This window comes from Colobus angolensis, unplaced genomic scaffold (assembly GCF_000951035.1).
Source record: "Colobus angolensis palliatus isolate OR3802 unplaced genomic scaffold, Cang.pa_1.0 Scaffold67, whole genome shotgun sequence".
NCBI lineage: Eukaryota > Metazoa > Chordata > Mammalia > Primates > Cercopithecidae > Colobus > Colobus angolensis.
In genome coordinates this window covers 2,208,180-2,228,883 of record NW_012120376.1, presented here as the reverse complement: position 1 = coordinate 2,228,883, position 20,704 = coordinate 2,208,180, and the positions used below count along the sequence as shown (strand labels likewise).

Genomic DNA, 20,704 nt, shown 5'->3' with positions numbered 1-20,704 from the left:
TCAGGCAAAGAAAAGAATACAAAAAGTAATATAGCACACACTTAAGTGCATGACACTCAGGTTTATCAATTCTAATTTTTAAGCAATTTTGCCTAAGGAAGTGAAACATCCATGTCATTTGGACAGAATTTCCTAGTTTTAGTGGAGAAATTTACACAGTGAAAATCATGCCTGTTCCCTACTTTTTATTGCTATCCAGCCCTCTTGTTTGATAAATTCACTCCAAAGACAGATAATAGGTATTACTCTGCTTTAAGAAACAATCATCAATACAAGATGTCTTTGCATATTTCTGCTATTACCCAGTGTTATTGGTTAAATTGTTTCCCCCCCAAAATTATGTTGAAGTCCTAACCCCCAGTATGTAAGAATGTGATTTTATTTCAAATAGAATCATACTTGATATAATTAGTTGATTTTAAATGAGGTCATACTGGAATAGGGTGGACCCTTAATCCCATATGACCAGTATGCCAATAAGAAATGATGTGAAGACATGGAAAGCAGCCACGTGAAAGAGGCAGAGATTGGAGTGATGCATCTTGGCCAAGGAGTGCTAAGGATTGCTTGTGCCACCAGAAGCTGTAAGAGGCAAAGAAATATTCTACCCTAGGGACTTCAAGAGAGCAGGACCCTGCTAACACCTTAATTTCAGACTTCTAGATTCTGGAACTGTGAGATAATATGTTTCTGTTATTTTTAAACCATCCAGTTTTGGGGCCTTTTTATGACAGTCCTAAGAAATGAATACATTCATTCATTAAAGTATTTGCTTAGTTCTATCTGATTTCCAGACATAAAGCTAAGAGCTAGAAATAGGAAAACTAGACATATTTTATATGACTATGGGGCTTATCATAAATGAGATGCAAATACCTGTTATTACAAATTTTGATAAGTACTTTGAAGTGAAAACTTAGGTATAATAAGTGATAACAGTAGGGGTTACCTTATTAAGATTGGGGTGATCAAAAAACATCATCCTGAAAAAAATACAGTGAAGGTTGAGAATGATATCACCTGGAAAAGTGTGAGGGAGATAAATTCTGGCTGAAGAATTAGCAATAATTAGTTGAGCCAGCTGTAGCATACTAAATAAATATTTGCTGTGATGAGATCATGGCTCCATGAAAGCTCTATTGGTTCTTGTATTAGTTTCTTGTTTCTATTTAACAACTTATCATAAGTTTAGTCGTTTAAAATAACTCACAATTTATCATCCTACTGTTACAGAGGTCTTGAATTTTAAATTCAGGGTATCAACAAGGACTGTGTTCCTTCTGAAAGCTTGAAGGGAGAACCCATTTACTTGCCTTTTCCAGTTTCTAGAGGCCATATGCATTCCATAGCTCATGGGCCTTTCCCATCTTCAAAGCTATCAACCTAGTATCTGAAATCAATTTTTTTCTTTCTCCTAATTCCCACACCTCCCCACCCCATTTATCTCTCTCTCTCTCTCTCCGTCTCTCTCACTCTCTCGTTCTTTCTCTTCCTTCCCTCTCCGTCATTCTTGCCTATGCTTCTCATTACATTTCCTTTTCTGACTTTGATCCTCTTGCTTCCCTCTTGAAAGGACTCCTCTTATAGTAGGTCCATCCAGATAATCTAGGAGAATCTCCTCATTTTAAGATCCTTAACTAATCATACCTGCCAAGTCTGTTTTGCTATTGAAAGTTACGTATTCACAGATTCTTGGGATTATGTTGGGTTCGGGCTGGGGCGGGAGGGTGAGGGAGCGCTAGGATGTCTACCACAGTTCCTGACTGTTTTTCCAATCTGTAGGATCGTGAAGATGCCCCTCCCAGAACCTAAGCTCCCTTTTTCTAGTGCTTATATTGAGCATTGCATATTTCTGTTGTTTGAAATAAAGAATCTTGAATAGCAGAGAGTGGAAGCCAAAGAAAAGTTGAGTAATCAATACAGAAAGTGAAAGAACAAGCTTAATAAATAACTAAAAAAGTGTATCAGCTAATGTGCAGTACTTATTGGAAGTTGAAGACAATGAATGTAGAGTGACACCAAACTGACTGGGTGGTTTCATATTTTTAGGAATATTTTAATGCATTGGTATAGATGTAAAATAAGAGATAGCTATGCTTATCCAGGTTACAATTCTGATATCCCAGTGAAATGAATAGTTGAGCTCTCAGAAGAAAACTCTATTTCCAAGTGTAACAGGATGTCAAGTATAATTTTTATTGATGTTCCAGAATTTTCAACTAGAGTCCATAGCTAGGAACCAAGAGGTGCTTATTAACTCAGAGTTTAAAGAAAGTTACAAATACTTGCACTTTCATCGGTTTGATAAACTAGGTATTCTTAGGTGATCTGACCACCTCAAATGAATGGATACTGAATATAACAATTATTTCAGTGAATAAATGAATATCTATAAATAATTATATTTATAAATATGTTGAAAAGTAGAAATAATTGTGATTTTTAAAAACTGAAAAATTAAATTGAAAGATGTCATTGACAATACCATAAAAATAAAATATCTATTGTAGGAAAGAAGAATGAGGATAAAAATGACATAACTTATATTTGTATCTGATTATAATTCTCATATTGCTTTCTGTCGCACTAGACTAGTAGACCATGCCCTTGAGCACATATTGGGAAGACAATCCACTTTATCCATGGAAAATTCAAGCTCTCTGGCTACACCAATGACTGGCTTTTGGCCCCTCATTCTCTTTGGTCTGCTGTATATCTTGCATTCTCATCTATATTTATCTAGTCAGTTAGATGGTAAAAAAGCCCACAAACACTGACCTTCTCCACAGAACATTACAACTCATTTTGCTTACTCTCTCCAATGATGTTTAGTTAGTTTGAAAGGAAATAGGTCATGTTGTGACTGCTGTCTATGTTTTACTCGATTTAAACCTCATATTTGATAATATAAAAACAAATGGAATTCTGCATCTTGGCAGAATACAGTAGTATATGGCAAGTTAATGCCTCCACTGCATCAGCTAGGAAATAGATGGATAAATATTAATATTATATTTTGAAATCATATTAGTAACCTGTGGAATTGAAGTACTAAAGGAACTAAAAATTCAGAAATGTTAAAGCTTCTCTTTGTTTTTCAGATATGAATAGACAAATACAGGAGTATTTATTACAAACCAGGCAAGGTCATACTCGAGTCCTGGCTCATATGTTTATAGTTTAGTTTATAGTTGAGAAACTAGGTATATCTTGGTGGGTAAAACATAGGGAGGAATAGGATATTGTGATTAATAATAGGGAAGAGTTTGAGTTGGTTCCTCAAGACAACAGAGTCAGGTAAATATCATCTATCCAACTGAAATGGATAAAGAATTATAATAAGAAACTGAAAATTGGGTTACATTTAAAAATCAAATCCCTATTAGACACATAAATAATATGTAATTATAATTAGACACATAAATAATATGTAATGAGTGTGCATTTACAAAACATAAATTTTATCTCAAATTTGCTTTTTTATAAGTATAAGAACTTGGGAAAGTCACTTAATTTTTACAAGTTTCTTAACTCTAAACATAACTCTAATTCTGATTTGTTAGGATTATATTTTATTTATGAAAGAGATCTAATATCTGTCCTATGTTATACAAGTGTTTCTGAAGATTAAAATAAGATTATATTTGCAAAAGTGGTTGCTTATCTTGTAAAGCGTAATTCACACATATTACATGTATTCATATATGAGAAAAAATCAGATAAAAGTATATGTAAAACATTATGGAAAAATTTAACATTTGAGAATTTTTAACTTTTAGTAATAAATGATTAAGATAAAAAAATCATCATTTGTTTATCCCTTATTAATGGCATTATTATAAATACTTTACATGCTTTACCTCACTTTATGCAGCAAATTCATGAGGTATTTTTATTATGATTTCCATATTACATATAAGGTTTAAAGAGCAGTACAAAGAACTTCATAAGATTAAATAAATAGAAAGTGACAGAACTAAAACTGGGACTCAGGTATTCTAAAACCAGAACCCCACTGTTTTAGCTATAAAAATGGAGATCAAATAGTTACAAATTTAGGGGGCATTTTTTGTTATAGAAATATATTAGGTTTCATCTCAAAAAAGAAAAAATAAACCTATTACATATATCTTAACGTAGAATAAGTTGTGTTTATGAAACAGCATATAAGTATTTTCAGATGAACCCATTATGTATAAAACTGATTTGTGTGAAAAATCAGATTAACATTTTATGAATATTTGCTAATATTTAATAGAGGCGTGATGCCTCTAACATATTACAAGCCCAGAGTAATAAATTGAAAAATTTTCTGGATAACTCTGACAAAAAAGTAAATAAATTAATAAAATAGTCCCACCATATGCTTCTGCTTTTGCTTCAGTGCTCTAGATAATTAACAAGACAGATTTATATAACTTTAAAATTATTAATTTTTTTGCAAATTTGCATGCACTTTAAATAGGCATGCAAATCTCTCATCAAAATACTCTTTGACACGCTATATATCAGTATAAATGTCATAAGTGAACGAATAAAGACAGCCATTAGATTTTTTTTTCTCTGTGATGTGCCTAATAAATTAACGTGGTACTTTTCAAAGAGTTAGCCATGACTTGTCATTCTACAAATGATCCAGTCTTGGGAGAATTTTCCTGCTTGTTACGTTGGAATTAGCTGAGGCTTAAGCCTTCATAAAGCTGTATCTTGGCACTTAACTGACTGGACACTTTTCCAGGTGGAAGGGTGATAGATTGATCGGAATAGTAAATGTCTTTTCTGGACAGTAGATTTCCCAGGAGAACCAAAACAATCATCTGGTCAGCAGCCAACTTAACCAGATCATATTGGCCGCTCAGCACTTTTATCCATGGTTCTGTTGTAAACTTTTCAACTGTGTTATAAAACTAAATTGCCTTTCATTGAGGTTGATTTGGTGCACATCATTTTCATAACCAAGGTGAAATTTTTCAAAATAAAATTTAAATTAAGTCTAAAAAATAACATTAAAAAATAAACAGGTAATTGATTTTAAAAGTGTTTTCCTTGGGGCTTGAATTATAACATAATTGTTTCTATCCTTTTGTACAAAGAAATATCATTAAGATATCAGAAAAATGGAGACTGGAACATCCACAACAAAAGTCTTTTGTAATTGTCCTCATAGCAATTTTTTTTTTCTCTCTGGATAGGATTGCCACTGTGGTAATCACTCAGAAATCTGTGTTAGTAATTAGAATGGGTTACAGAGGCAAAAACACTCTCCTCTGCAGGAAGATGAACTACAGACTTTCTAAAAGGGTTGTGTTGTTAAAAGAAGTTTAGTGAACAAGTTTATTGTCAAATGTCATTCTTTTTATTTTCATGCCGTCACTGGCCCATTTACATTTCGCATTCATTATTCAACAGATAAATTGTGAAATATTGCAAGAAATAAGTTACCAAGAAAGATGTGTACTCCTAGGTATTCTTCTTTTTTATACACTACATAATCAAATTCAATAACATGGGGATGTGTATAACCTAATTAAATTTGACAGTACATACTAAAATTAATGTACAATTTTACTGGCTTTGAAATGCATCAACCTTATATATTGAGGTTTGTTTTACATTTTCACTACAGAATCAAAGTAATATGTTTTAAATATTAAGGTAATATTTGTTAAAATACTGTAATTTGAAAGCTGAATCAATATATGTAAAGTCAAGAGGGAAGTCATATTTTGAGCTAGATACTACAAATTGTTAGTATAACAAAAATGCAGCCATCTTCGATTTTCTGTTTATTCTCAACAATTTGTGGGAACATTAAGCAGTAATGATTTGTAGACAACCAATGTAAAGAGATTGATTTTAGGTCGATTGATAACTGTAAGTAAGAAGTAAGAGGTTTTGACTTAAAGTTAACTTTTAAAAGTGATTATTAGAACTTTATATGTAACCAAAATTTAATCAAAACTCAAAATCAGTTTTCAGTCTTTGAATTTACTGTTGAATTTCACACACAAATAGGCAAAGGCAATTAACTGGATTTGAAATATAGAAAAATTATATTACCAAATATAAAATTTGTTTACATATAAAACTTTAAAAATTAATATTTTTTATATATTAGGTATAGCAAAACTTTGCACAATGTGTAAGTTATATGAGTTAAATTCCCAACTGCCTTGTCTTGTTATTTTAGGTAATATAATATCCTGAAAGCCTCTATTTCGGTAACTATATTTTCTTGTAAATGGCAAACACTTGGAGGGCAGAATCTGTATCAGTTATTAAGCTATTATCTGTCAACTCCAGATCTACTTTTCTATATCTTAGTGATGCTATGGCCGGTACCCTGCAAATTACATTTCTCCTGTCTCAGCTACCTGAGATAGATTCTGCCAGCAAGTAACACTATAGGAAGTTTGGAAGGTAGATGAAGGGAGAAGGAAACAGTTACTTCCCTTTTTGGTGGCTAGCTGCCCTAGGAATGGCCTTTCACTCTTGGTCCACTCTCCAACTTATTCTGGCACTCTCAGAGCTAGCTGCATAGCACTTCTCGGAGGTGTCAGCAGCTGCCAAGCAGCCTCCTCTTCTCAGAACTGTGAGCTCCAGCTCTGTGGGGTCACTCCTTCATGGTACCAGCAGAAACCGGACTATATGCCCTCCTTAAAAGCCTCAGTGCCAGCTTCACAAGAAGTATCATCTCCAAAGGGCCCACCTTTCTCTTTTGATTCTTCAGCCCTAGAAATTGTAGCTACTTCTCATGGTTATTATTTCTTTGTTACTTCAAATTTCCATTTTGCCTTCTCAGTCTTGCAACACTAATGCCCCAGCTCCCTAAAGTAAATTCTCTGTATTGAAAAACATCATGGAGTTTCTATTTTTCTGCTAGACTTATTGATGCACAGCACATATTTATTCTTATTTATGTTGCTTAGGTATCCTTTCTATCCACCTAAGATAAGGCTTTATATGAAAGTCTTTATGTAGATAGAAAGGACACCTAAGCAAAATTTAATTCTCATCAGGTTCAGGTTTTTAAAAACAATTAAGTGTCCAAAGAATCAGAACCTATTACTGAGCTGAAAATGCTGAAGATTTTTGTTTTGCCTCAATATAAACTAGACTTCATTTAAGCAAGTATTCTTAACAATAGGCTCTCTAGGATCCTGAACTTCCTTTGCCTAATTTTGCCTTTAACCCAATGTATAAGTCCTATAGTCCTGTTTCTTCCCCTTCTAACTGTGAATTCAACTGATAGGAACTTTCTGACCTGATGTGTTTCTGGTTCTAACTACCATGCAGCTTGACAAGTTGTCCAGTATGAGTGAAAAATATACTTCTACTATTCAGACTTGCTCATTAAATCCCAGGGCTGCAATTCCCAAAATATGAGAGAAATATAACATGACAAAAATTAAAAGAGAATCAGAACAATTCCTGGAATGTATATCTTTAAAATTTAGCAGAAACTGTGTCCAGTGTCCTTCGTTTGTAGGGAAAATTCCTTACCTGTTTGATATTGTTTTGATTCAAATTTTATTTTTAGCCTAAGATTTCAAGTAGAGTTTTCTTGAATAACATTTTTGAGAGTTATATAGACTGCCTCAAGTATAACATTCTGTCGCCTTCACATACAAATGTCAAGTCGTTTGAATATAGAATTTTATGTCACATTTTTTTTCCTTTGTTGCTCTATAAGCATGATTTTGTTATACCATTCAGGAATATATAGGAAAAGTCGAAGAGCAATATATATTTTTTTTCTTTTTTGTATAACATCACTTTTAACTCTTTAGATTATTGTGGAATTCCTTTCTCTATATAAGCAGAATTTGAAAACCCTTGCTGAAATATTTATTTTGGTATGGATTTGTTTAGTATAGGTTTTTAGAAACATGATTCAGGTTCTACATTTTCATGCTATGCTTTTTATTTTTTGTTTTTGTTGCTTTTTTATATCAGTAATAGTTTTTACTGTTATTTATTAATTATCATTTATTCTTCATTTATTCCTAGTCTGTTCTTCATGTCAGCCATCTTTTCTTTCACTATAAGCATTACTTTATCCTTTTATCTAAATTTGTAGAAAATTTTTCCATGTATCTCTTACTACTGCAGTATGATTTTCTATGACATTTAAACTTCTACCTCATGCTGACATTGTGATTTTAATCTGTACATTATTCTTTGTTTTACTTGAAATTTTTTTCTGATTTCAAAATATTTCATATTTTGTATGTGCACTTGAATCTTATTTAAGCAACATCTTTAGTTTTGTTCAGAACTCAAATCTAACACATTCTGGTTTATTTTAAGGAATTTAGTTCGAATTAATATATTTTCATTTCCCTAAAGTTGTTCCCATGTTCTGAGTATTATGATATTTTCTAAGATATTATAATTTTTCCCTCTGTACATTTCTAAACAAAGATGTATTCACTTAACCTATATATCCTATATGTCCTTGATCCAAGTTGTTCTGGAGCTGGTTTCTGTAAGACTTTGTTGTAGATTTTTTCCTGATTTTTTTTTAAATTAGAATCTTTGAGTTCTAAGGATGCTTTACTTATTTATAGAGTTGTTTTATATATTTTAATAAAATAGCCTGGTAGGACAGGTAGTGGCAGATGAAAGACGGATTAATACCTTTTCAAAGTTAGATATTTTATCTATCTCTCTGACATAAACATGGAACAAGAATCATTGGGAAAATATCCACTTTCCATCCCCAGATTACAGCATTGGAGCATATCTGGCAGCTGGAGGAAAAGGTACATTTTTGGAAAATATTATTCCTCCTTATCGACGACCCTACTGAATTGTATATGACACTGCAGAAATAGGCTTTTGCTTGTTTACTTTTGCTTCAGACTTCAACCTGGAAGTGATGTTTTGCCAACAAGTGCATCCTCCCCTCCCCATTGCTTTGTGTTTGAGGTAGGGATGAGGGAGCTAGTGTCAGAAAAAGAAAGTAGGAATGCGTAGGAGCAAAAATGAACTTCCAGGGAACCAAACTAAATGAATGATTGACTCTTAAAGCCAAAATAATGAGCAAAGTCAGATTCATTTCAAGTCTGCCAATAACTACAAAGTTAGGAGGTTGCCTGCAATGAAAATGGTACAAGTTTGAGAACAAGCAAGAAAGAAATAGGTTTATGAGAATATGTGTGAGAAAGCTGAATACAGTTAGTCAAAAAGGAATGAGAAAGACCCAACTTACTTCAGAAAGGATATTTTTATATTGCTTTATATAAACCAGACAGAAGAGGAGTCACAGAAAGTTGGCCTGATTTTAAGGGCAAGGAGAACAGTGGGGCAACAGAACACGATATGCCAGCATTTTGGCAGTTTTCCTTGAAAACACGCATTAGCACACCTACAGCATGAATCAGCCGGTGCCACAGTCTAAATTCAAGTTTACATATGGAGGAAAAATTTTGCTTATACATTAGGTAAAGAAAGGCTAGGTGACTTGATTCAAATCTCTTCAATAATTAAATACTATTAATGAAAATATTAATTAATTTTGCTATAAGTTAATGTTACTCATTAGTTTCTATTATTACCCTGATAAATCTAATGTTAATTGTGATTGCACTGAGACCTTATTTCTCACACAGGAAATCAAAATTAAATTAATATTTATTTTTCCCTATCAATGGTTATGTCTTTGTTATGAACAGTAGGCTGAGCTTTTGTAACACAGGATAAAATTTTCTAAATAAAATGCCTTTTACATATCTTAAGAAATCAGAAAGGCAAAATATAAATGTAGTTGTTTAAGTGTGGTATTTCCCCATTTGGGATGAAGCACATTAATAATTCCCATCATTATTATTCATATGACTTTATTCCAATTGTCTCTGAAAATTTCTAACTAGATTAAAAGCTTCGAATTAGTTCACTGAAGTCCATTCTAAATAGTTTACTTTTACAACTACAGAGAGAGGAAACCAATACCAAGGATAAAATTTCATAAGACATTGGCCCAGAAGGAAGAAAACATTTTAAAAATGGAACACATACAGTTGTTTGTTTAAGCGACAGGGTAACCCTTGAATGGTCAAGATTATTTTAGTCTATGATCACGACCTGTCAATTTTAGAATAATGAAGTGTAGTGAAGGTCAAATTTGTAAACGATGGGCTGAGAGGAGTGATGCAGCTATAATAATCCTATTATCCTCCTCAACTTTAATTTTATTTTATTGAGCTCAACAATGTGAGGGTGAAAGGGTAACTGCATTCTTTTTGCCAACACCCATGTAGCTATGGTCCACAGAGCATGGCTTTACATTTAAGACCTACAGTAATTGCATTAGTAAAGAAAGTGTATTGTCCAAGCTGTCATTGCCTTCTCATATACATTGCAGACATAAGCTAAAATGGTTAGGAACTACTCGTTTACCTCTTCCTGACTTTTTATGTTGTTTTTTTTTTGCTTGTACCTTTATACCTAACTAAATATTTCATTTCCTTCCTTGTATCCTGTCTGTCTTGGTCTGTTGGGCTGCTATAACAAAATAACATAGCTTAGGCAGCTTACAAACAATGGAAATTTTTGTATCATAGTTCTGCAGCCTGAGAAGTCCAAGATCATAGCACCTGCTGATTCAGTGTCTGATAAGGTCCCAGTTCCTGGATCCTAGCCAGGTGTCTCGTCTCTGTATTTTCACATGGCAGAAGGGGCAAAGAGATTTCTCTGAAATAAAAAGTATTAGCTTATCCAGGTGCAGTGTCTCAAGCCTATAACTTCAACTACTCAGGAGGCCACTGCAGGATAATCACTTGAGGCCAGTTTGAGACCAGCCTGGGCAACATAGCAAGACCCTCTCTCTTAATTTTTTTTTTTTTTAAATCAGTTGAGTGGTTTTGCCAGCCTGTAATCCCAGTTACTCGGGAGGCTGAGACAGGAGGATGCTTGTTCAAAGCTGAAGTGAGCTATGATTGAGCCACTGCACTCCAGTCTGAGCAACAGAGTGAGACCTCATCTCTTAAAAAAAGGAATCCATCTTTATATAGACCTATTTTATATTTAGTAACCACAGGCAAACCCCCTATATTCGAACCAGCTTACTTGTCCATTAAATGTCTATATTTTTCAAAGCAACTAGCTGAAAGGATACACATCTCTCAATAAAGCACATCAATGCTAGAAAAACAATTACTATTGGCAGATAAGAATGATTGTGCTTATAATAAAAATGATAGCACTTTGACTATCTTGTCAATCATAATAATAAATAAATCATTAAATCATTCTACTTATGCCAAATGACCTATATTATGCTATTTACATATGTACTTCTGTTTAGAAAGTAAAAGTACTTAGTCCTTTTTTAAAATAATGAGTCTCAATTTAGTAATTAGCAAACAAAAAAGGAGAATAAATAATACATTACAGGCATTAGATACAGCACTAAAAGACAAAATAAATCACTTCATAGAAAATTTTGGTTGCATTGTTTGTTTATAGAAAATGGTCAAAGCATGGCACAGTGGCTCATGCCTCTAATCTCGGCACTTTGGGACACTTAGGTAGGCAGATCACTTGAGCTCAGGAGCTCCAGATTAGCCTGTCCAACGTGAAACCCTGTCTCTACTAAAAATACAAAAATCAGCTGGGCATGGTGGCACACTCCTGTAATTTCATCCATTCAGGAGGCTGAGGCAGGAGAATCTCTTGAACCTGGGAGACACAGCCTGCAGTGAGCCGAGATCACACTACTGCACTCCAGCCCTGTCAACAGAGTAAGACTCCATCTCAAAAAAAAGAAAAAAAAGAAGTTAAGAATCTTAAATGTATTTCTGATGCAAGAGTACTTGAATTTATAATACTCAGATCGTGACTATACCTGTCAAGTGAGGATAAAATTAATGTCACCTCTATACTTTGATTAGAGGAATTTAAAGAAGGTCCTGACCTTATATTCTTTCTCAGTTAGATCAAAATACCTGGATCTCAATCAGAATTGGTGGATATGTTATTTTTTATGATGTTTGTCATCTAGAACCTATACTGAAAGATACATACACACACACACACACATATATATAAATGCAATGTTCTACTGAAGTGAAAATATCTTCCCTCTCCATTTACTAAATCAATTTTATTTTTCTCCCTAACACATTTTACTACTTCACATTAAATTATGTTAACTTTTGCAACTGCTAAACAAAGAAAAGTGTACAGATTTACTGTGTCTTTTACACTACTGTAGCCCTGGCACTTAGAACAGTATTTGGCACATAGTATATGCTGAATATATGTTTGTTATTGAATAAATACTTCTTACAGATAAATACACTTTAAAGGTAGCTTGAAGTCATCTTTGAGGTGTAAGATTACCAAAATTCTAAGCCTTTTCCCCTGAATTTTGGTCATTAAGTGTGTCAATAAACCTGCTTGTACCTCGTAGGACAAAAACATATACATCCCTTCTGCCTCGACCAAATAACTGATTGGTGTTCACTTATAGTTCAACAGTGGCTGATGTCAGAGAAGGGTTGGGGAGTTGAGGGTGGTGTTGGGAAAAGGGAGGTGTTAGTCAAAGGGTACAAAGTTTCAGTTAGAAGAGACAGAACAAGTGATCTACTGGACAGCATGGTAACTTTAGTTAATAATGATGTATTACATACTTCAGAATTGCTGAAAGAGTAGATTTTAAATGTTCTTACCACAAAGAAATGGCTAATATGTAAGGTGATATATATGTTAAATAGCCTGATTTCATTATTCTATAATGTATACATATATCATAATATCACGTTGTACTCCTTAAATATATACAATTATTATGTGTCAATTAAAAATAAATAAAATAAGAATAGCACATGAATGGTCATCTACTTTTCAAATTCAACCTGTCTAGAACTAATTCAATTATTTGCAAACACCTCCTTCTCCTCTGTCAAATTTAGATCTATTTCTCCACTTCGCATGTCAAAATTTTAGAGTAATATGGAAGTCTTTCCACCTCCCTGTTTGAATATAAGTCCTCAATTCCTGTCAACTAGGTCTTCATCATATTCCCTTTATCTGTGCTGAGTTTTTGGCCACATCCTGAATCAAGAGCCATTTTTTTTTTTTTCTCAAATTCTTCCATAGTTAGTCAACTGGCATCTCTGTACCAAATATCACTACCTTTGAAATTAAAAGATCAATGTCACTGTCATACATCATAATCATTCACACACAATTTCTCCCTCAGTCTGGCAGTGAAGTCTTCCCAAAATCTGCCCCAATCAGTCTTTTCCGGCTTTATATTCCACTACTCCCACATGATCCAGAAAGTGTTCCAACAATTACTCAAACGTGCCATTACCTTTTCCACCTGTTTATCTTTATTCATAACATTTATTTTTCCTCCTCACATGCCTACTGACATTCTTCCCATTCTTTGAGATCCACTCAAAGGTCACTTTTTCAGTGATGCCCTATATGATTTTCTAAGCATAACATAATCACTGATTTCCTTTAGCACCTCCAAGCCATTTCATTACAGCACATTTCACATATGCTTTTGAATTGTTGTTACTTACGCTATCTTGCCTCTCCTACTAAACTATAAGCAATCTATGGACAATATAGTGCAGTATCTGTCATAGTTGCCCCCAAAATACATTGTACTTACAGGATGTCAACATATGTTTGTCAAATAAATGGATAATTGCTATAAAATTGACTTATTGAGTTTCTCAAAAGTTATAACAGAAAACAAAAGAATCAAATAGGTGTGTGAAAACAAAAAGAGAAAGAAGAGGAAAAAGACAGACAGTAGAGATTATATGAATCTAAATAAGTCGCTTACCCTTTCTGAATGCAGATGATCTTTATGTAAAGAAAAAAGTTGGCCTAGATGATTGCTGAGGTGCTCCTTGTGCTAACATTCTATAATTTCATGATTCACTAGAGACTATCACAACTCAGTGCAAGCAATAACACATGCCTCTGGCTCCCAGCTGCACTGTCCACTTTTTTCAATCCTCTCCAGCTATGATCCTATGACAGAAAGTCAAAGTGATGAAGCGGTTTAATTCAGCATGCAAATTAGTGCAGCTCTGAGCCTAAAAGAAATCATGCTGTGGGCAGGTAAAGAAAATTGGAAAGCTGATCCACAACTCTACAGCGTGTTGGTTTGGAGTAAGTAATTTTCTTACATGTCAGATGCATAATCTTTAGTATCTGAAGTAAGGAAAAATAGAGAGTTTAAGAAATTATTTTAATATGTATGCATATATTACATAAATACATTCATATTCCCTTATTATGTTTTTATTTACTATTGTTTACTATATGCCTTTAAAACTAACAACATATAATAGTTTTATTCCCAGTCTTCACATACACATTTAAAAGTAACTGGCATGTGTCATTTTACACGAAAACTTAGATTCATTATATTCAAGGAAAACACCGAGTTTGTGGGGTGGTGTGTTGTTACTCTATTCCAATGAGACTCCAATTATTCATCATTCAAAGCATAACAGAATTCCTTAGTAAATTGGCTGGAATAAATCCTCAAACTGCCTTGAGTTTCTCTTGAAAGCATTTTGAAACCTTTAATGCTGGATATATCAAAATATCACAAAACAAAGCTTAATGGGCTTAACCATTTTATCCCAGCAGCTCTAACTTTCATTTTTCTACATTTTCTTGCAGAGACACGCATTTGGAATATATTTTTCTACTTATGGTTTATGCTTTTTCATGTCAGAAAAGATTACCTTTTATCATTCACTCAACTGTGTAAACCAGGTATCAAGATTTATCCTTAACTCTTCTTTCTTCCTTAATTCATACTTACAAGAATTGATATTTATCTTATCAGTTGTACTTTATAAACATCTCAGGTTCATCTATGTTTCTCTTTCTTCTGCTTTTATTTTATTTCAGGTTGATATCACCTCTTGCCTAGAACAGTGTACACCAAGCTTTTATTGATCATGAATATATATTAGTAAGAAACATTCAGCAACAATTTCCAAAATGTGTATGTTTATTTTGTTTCTAAATTTTGCAAGAAACTTTGGCCAATCATATGCTTCACAATTAGAAAACAGTGCAGCAGAATGTACAACACAAGAAGTTACAAATGAATAGATAGTTCAAATACTGTCTTTCTACGCCAGTGGTATTGGTCCTATTTATCCCTAGGTGGCATGTGCTTTATTTGGAGAACCTCTGTCCCAGGTTCCATTAACAGTCCCCCTGCCTGGTTAAAAGCTTTGAGTCTTAACCTCCACAATTTTAAAAATGTAAGTGCTTTCACATCCTTCCCCAATTAAAGCATTTCTATGTCTTCCTATTTTTTCTAAGAATGAGATATAAACTCTTTAAGATGCTTCACAAAGCCCCTTTATGACCTGGCTATTTTCTTGTTACCCGGTTTCATTTCTTGTTATTCCTGTCCCACTTTTCTCCTGCCCCCCACAAATATGCACCTTGTCTATGCTGAAGTATTTTCAGAATCAAGTGTAGGTGACCATGCTTTATCTCCTCACTAAGCCTTTGTCTATCCATTTAATTCTGCTGAGAACATTTTCTCCTTTCTCCTACCAACTGCATCTGATTAAGTCCTACTCATCCTTGATATGTCATTTTAGACTTTATTTCATCTGGAAAATGCCTCTCCTATAAGCTACTCTGGTGTACAAAATTCATCCTTACGCTCTTCCATGCCAGTGAATTTTAATTGTCAGTTTGTCTTTTACATTGGCTTAATGATTATTATACATTGGAGTAATCTAAATCACTTAGAAACCTTCCTTAAGTCCCATTTTTTCAACCTCATCCATAGATATTTTGATTCTATGCATCCAGGGTAGAGCCTAGGAATGTGCATTTTTAAAGCACCAGGGTGATTCTTATGCACATATTTGCACTAGAATGGATGCTTATTTATTGCTATATCTTCAGTATCTTTTAGGAATCTTGGCATATAATAGGCGCTTAATAAATATTTTTTGAAAAAATAAATGACGGATATAATTGATAGAAAATATAACTGAGTTTTGAGGCAGAGGTAACAGTAAAAGCAAGAAAATGAATGCATAAAATCTCAAAATTTGCTGAGATACCTTTAAATATAATTTTTGTCTTTCTCGCTTTCCAAAATGCAAGTCTTCAGTGACAGAGAGGTAGCATACTTACAATGAATGGGCCAGCTTGATATTGTCCTCTTATCTGTGCAGCAACTAGTGGAGGTGCTTCTGACAGGTAAAAATTGTCTTTCATATGGGTTTTGGTAAATGACAAAGGAATTGGTTGGGTTAGAGGTTGTGGTTGGGTAGTCAAAAGGATGAGGAAAAGCTGAAGCCAAAGAACACAGTTTTGTAGATTGTATTGAATGGTTCGGACTTCATTCTAAAGATGTCATCCCGGTCCTTAAGGAATATTGACTTAACTCAGAAAACTGACTAGATCAAAATATGGAGTATTAGCAGATACCAAACCTTTAAAAGCTAAGGATCCCTTTCTGCCACCTGACTCTACCATGTGGAGAGCCATATGCTTTATGATCATTGCTCCTCCCTGCCTACTCTCACTTAGAGTTTATCTGTTCACTGGCAAATATTACCACCACTGCAGACCAGAAGCAAAGACAAACCTGACTCCTCAGCCAACTTGCTGCCTAAATCTTCCAAATCTCCACTGAATTCTGTTAGGTTCACGTGACCACTATCTTCTAGGATTTTACGCTGATGATTCTCTTGGTGGCATTTTCCTGAAGTCAAACTCATCCTGGTTGGTTTGTTCTTTGCTAGTCCTTTGTTTTTGTTTTAGTTTTTCATTATCCTTTTGTTCTTGGAATTTGAGAATACAAATAGGGCTCTCCTCATCCCCAAATTTGCAAAAAATAAATAAATAAAATAAATAAATAAAAGACAAACATATGAGGCCCAATATTAAGTCTATAAGAGCCAGTTTGGAGAATATGGGTCTTAGCTGGAGGTCCCAATATTAGGTTTATAAAGGCACGTTTGGAGAATATGGAGCTTAGATATTCAGGCAAGAGAGTTTGCTAACATTTCACTTCAGAATTAGCCATACACCTTCTAATCACACATTGAGCTCTACAACTCCATATTTCTGACCAAAGACCTGTTCCCTGAAACTTACTATACAGAGAAACAAAGGAGACCATGACAAATCTTCTGTGCCGTGAGGAAGATCCCTCAAACAAGAGGTGTGGAGGGTCTGCCCAAGCCACACATGCCCAGCTCATTTCCAACCTCAGCACTCAGTGAAGTCAGTCCACTATGTAGGAAGGAGTAAATAGGATGGGTAGAGAGACTAGAATTGTTATTCTGAAAAATGTCGCTGTCTGTGGGAATGTGAGTCAGGAATAAGTCATCTGCCCACAGACCATAACCATTTCACTAAGCATTACTTCACCTCTTCACTTTTAGTGTAAACTCTCTTTCCCCAATTGCTTTCTCAATTTAACGTAGTTATTTTCTCAAACCCATCTGCAGATATCATGAGTTGGAATCCACGCTCTCAATCAACATCCCTAATGCCATTTCTAATCTTTCACTCCCTCACTTTCTGGTAAAAATCTCTGACTTTCAGAAGCTTTTATCACTTGTGTCTATCACCATCTAACTAGTACTTCTCATTGTTATCGCTTTCATTTTGCAAAGTATTTGTGTTTGGCTCTCAGTGTGTTCTCCCCACTTACTCCTGATGAAATGTTACGAGCTGAGTAATTCATTGAATAATTTCTGCACTGCACCTAAACTATTTACATCCTTAGGCACATCACACATACACAGTTTCATCTCTAAAATCATAAATTGAGGCATGCCACTCTGCAAATACTTCCTTTACATACTTACATTGCTTATCCTCATTGGATCTTCCCCAACATTTATCACCTCTAAATTTTAAAATCCACAAGGCCCTCCAGCCTTAAATCCTTCTCCATTTCAGTTTAGAGGTAATGTTACATTATTTCAGACAGTATCCTAAAGATATCTTTAGCTTTCTTTACCTCTGTCCTCAGGCCATATCCACTGACAAAAATTCCAAACCCTGGATAAGCCCTTCTTTTCCCTCTCCTATACCTGTGTTCAAATTGATGAGTGCAGTTAAGCACATCATGCAATTGGAGAAAAGTTCGATAATAAATCCACTGATACGAATTTTTTTCTGGCCCTCAACATTGGCCAGCAATTAATAGGACTAGGTTTTTAAAATTAATTTACTTCTCAATTATCCAAAAGTTGAATAATTTCTGAGTGAGTCAAGCCTCTAAAAATTAACCTCTCTCTTTCTGTGTGTGTGTGTATGTGTGTACTCATGAATGTAGCAGAGAAACAGAAAGAATTATTTATACTTTATTTTTTATTCTTAAAATTAGTCATCAAAAGGTGGCATATTTCAATTGCAAGCAAACTCATCGATGGAGACAGACTCTGTGTTTCTCAGATAGATACTGCCAGCTAGTAATTCTGCACTTAAAATGGGCTTAGAATAACATGTCTGAAATATTGAATATGTGTTTACAAATAAAGAGCAACAGGACTTCTTTCTAAAGTCTATACGTCAATTCAAATGACCAAAAAGTTTTAAAGGCCTAAGCATGATAATAGTTTATCCTATTTCATTATTGGTATTTAATTCTTACATTTTAATAAATAATTTCTTCCACTTGGATACATTTGTTTACCTAGTTTATATTTTAAGGATGCAATTAGACATAAACATCTAATTTATTTATCTTGTAAACTCAAAATTCTCTCATTAGTGCAATCTCAGAATTTATCTATACTATGAAAAAAGTGGAATGAAAATCCATGTTAGAATCATTATACCAGGGAACAGTGAGTCAAGTTCTCCCACTTTTTAAGTTCAATTTTATATTTAGTAGAGTCTTCTAGATGATATTCTAACGGTAAGCCCTGGCCATGTCATTTAAAGTTATAAAATAGTAATTGACTGTATTATATGACAGCCAAAAACATTCTGCTATTTTTTGGACAATGGAAATCAGAGGTTGGATATAATTTTTAAAATAAGATATAAAGTAAATGACAGACTTGCAGCCAACAAACTTTATCAATTATATAATCATTAAAAAGAAGACTAAACAGTCGTATTATTTACCTGCACCATTGTCTTAAAGAAGTCACTTCAACTCTGAGCCTCAGACATTCATTGAAATGGTGATAATGATACCAATTTATAAAATTATTATAAGAATTAAATTAGTCAATATATATGAACGCATCCCTTTTGTAGCGCCTAAAGTTCTACAGAACAGTGAGTTTTATTATTACCACACAAAAATAATATAAATAAAATAAATATTTTCTGTATGTGAACATATAAAGGTATGTGTATATAACTTGTTGATTCGTAACAGAAAAATCATTGGTGTTAGTATAATTCTGGGAATTACATTTTTTCAGACTATAAATTCCAATTTTCTCATGAAATCAAAGTTGATGGAAGAAAATATATGTCAAAAGCTTCTATTTGGGGGGCTAATCTGAAATATTTGTTTTTTGGAACCAAAACAATTATGGTTCTATATCAATTTGGAGAATTATAAAAATAAATGATACAAGAAAAATTAACCCCCAGGTTATATCTAGCTATTTCCAAATAATCCAATCTCAAGTAACATTTTCTATTATTTTTGATATTGGAGTGGAAGTAAGGAACCACAACTTGTGCTTTCCTCAGAATCTGTTAACAGGAATCAATTTCGTTCAACAGGCTTTAACGATCTACTCAACCGGAAAATATCACGAATAAAATTTATGTTGTTATGTTTTCTGGCAATAAAAGAGAGTTAAGAAATTACTATTTATCTCGTTATATAGATAATATTAGATAGTACATGTGAAAACCTATGAAAACTACAGAACGATTATTGAAAGCCAAAATAAATAGAAAGTTACATGAAAATAAGAAGGTACAAAGAAAATAAAACAATATATCAGGATAAATTAAGGATTACAAAACTTTAGTGGACATTATAATTTCCTTTTAAAAAATATTTTGCTTTACTCAAAGAGACAGTGATTCAATAGATCAATGGTGCAATGCAGAAGGTTGGCTAAGGTGTATTTCTTTCTCTAGTACCTCAAATGATTTTAGTGAAATTGGTTCCTGGACCCTGGATAATGTTTAGAAATACCACTCCGGATGACAAATGTGCTAACTATTAACTCTTAAAAGAGTCATAACTTAACTCTTCGTTATCTCTCTGGTATGTGCAAACAAGCACACACATGTATGATGTAGACATATTTTTCCTTCAATTTTATATGTACATCTTTTCTCTATGTATCAAGTTAATGGTATAGAATAAAACAACTAAGTGACACATAGTACAAAGTATAATGCAAGTAAGATTTTTATCTTATTATAATTTTATTTTAGTATATCAATAATTGTTAAATATATAGCTCTGATTACATGTAATGTAATAATGATCACGATTGTAAATAATTTCATTAGGAAATAACAACATACGACTGGGCGTCGTGGCTCACGCCTGTAATCCCAGCACTTTGGGACGCTGAGACAGGTGAATCACGAGGTCAGGAGATCTGGACCATCCTGGCTAACATGGTGAAACCCCACCTCTACTACTAATGAGAAAAATTAGCCGGGCATGGTGGCTGGCAACTGTAGTCCCAGCTACTTGGGAGGCTTAGGCAGGAGAATGGCGTGAACCGGGTGGTGGAGTTTG

The 20,704-nt window shown here is 33.7% G+C and overlaps 1 pseudogene; it reads right to left on the bottom strand.

Annotated features, from left to right (window-relative positions):
- Positions 1 to 14,073: 14,073 nt before the first annotated feature.
- The window catches only part of LOC105500597, a 13,418-nt pseudogene continuing 6,787 nt past the window's right edge, over positions 14,074 to 20,704 (bottom strand).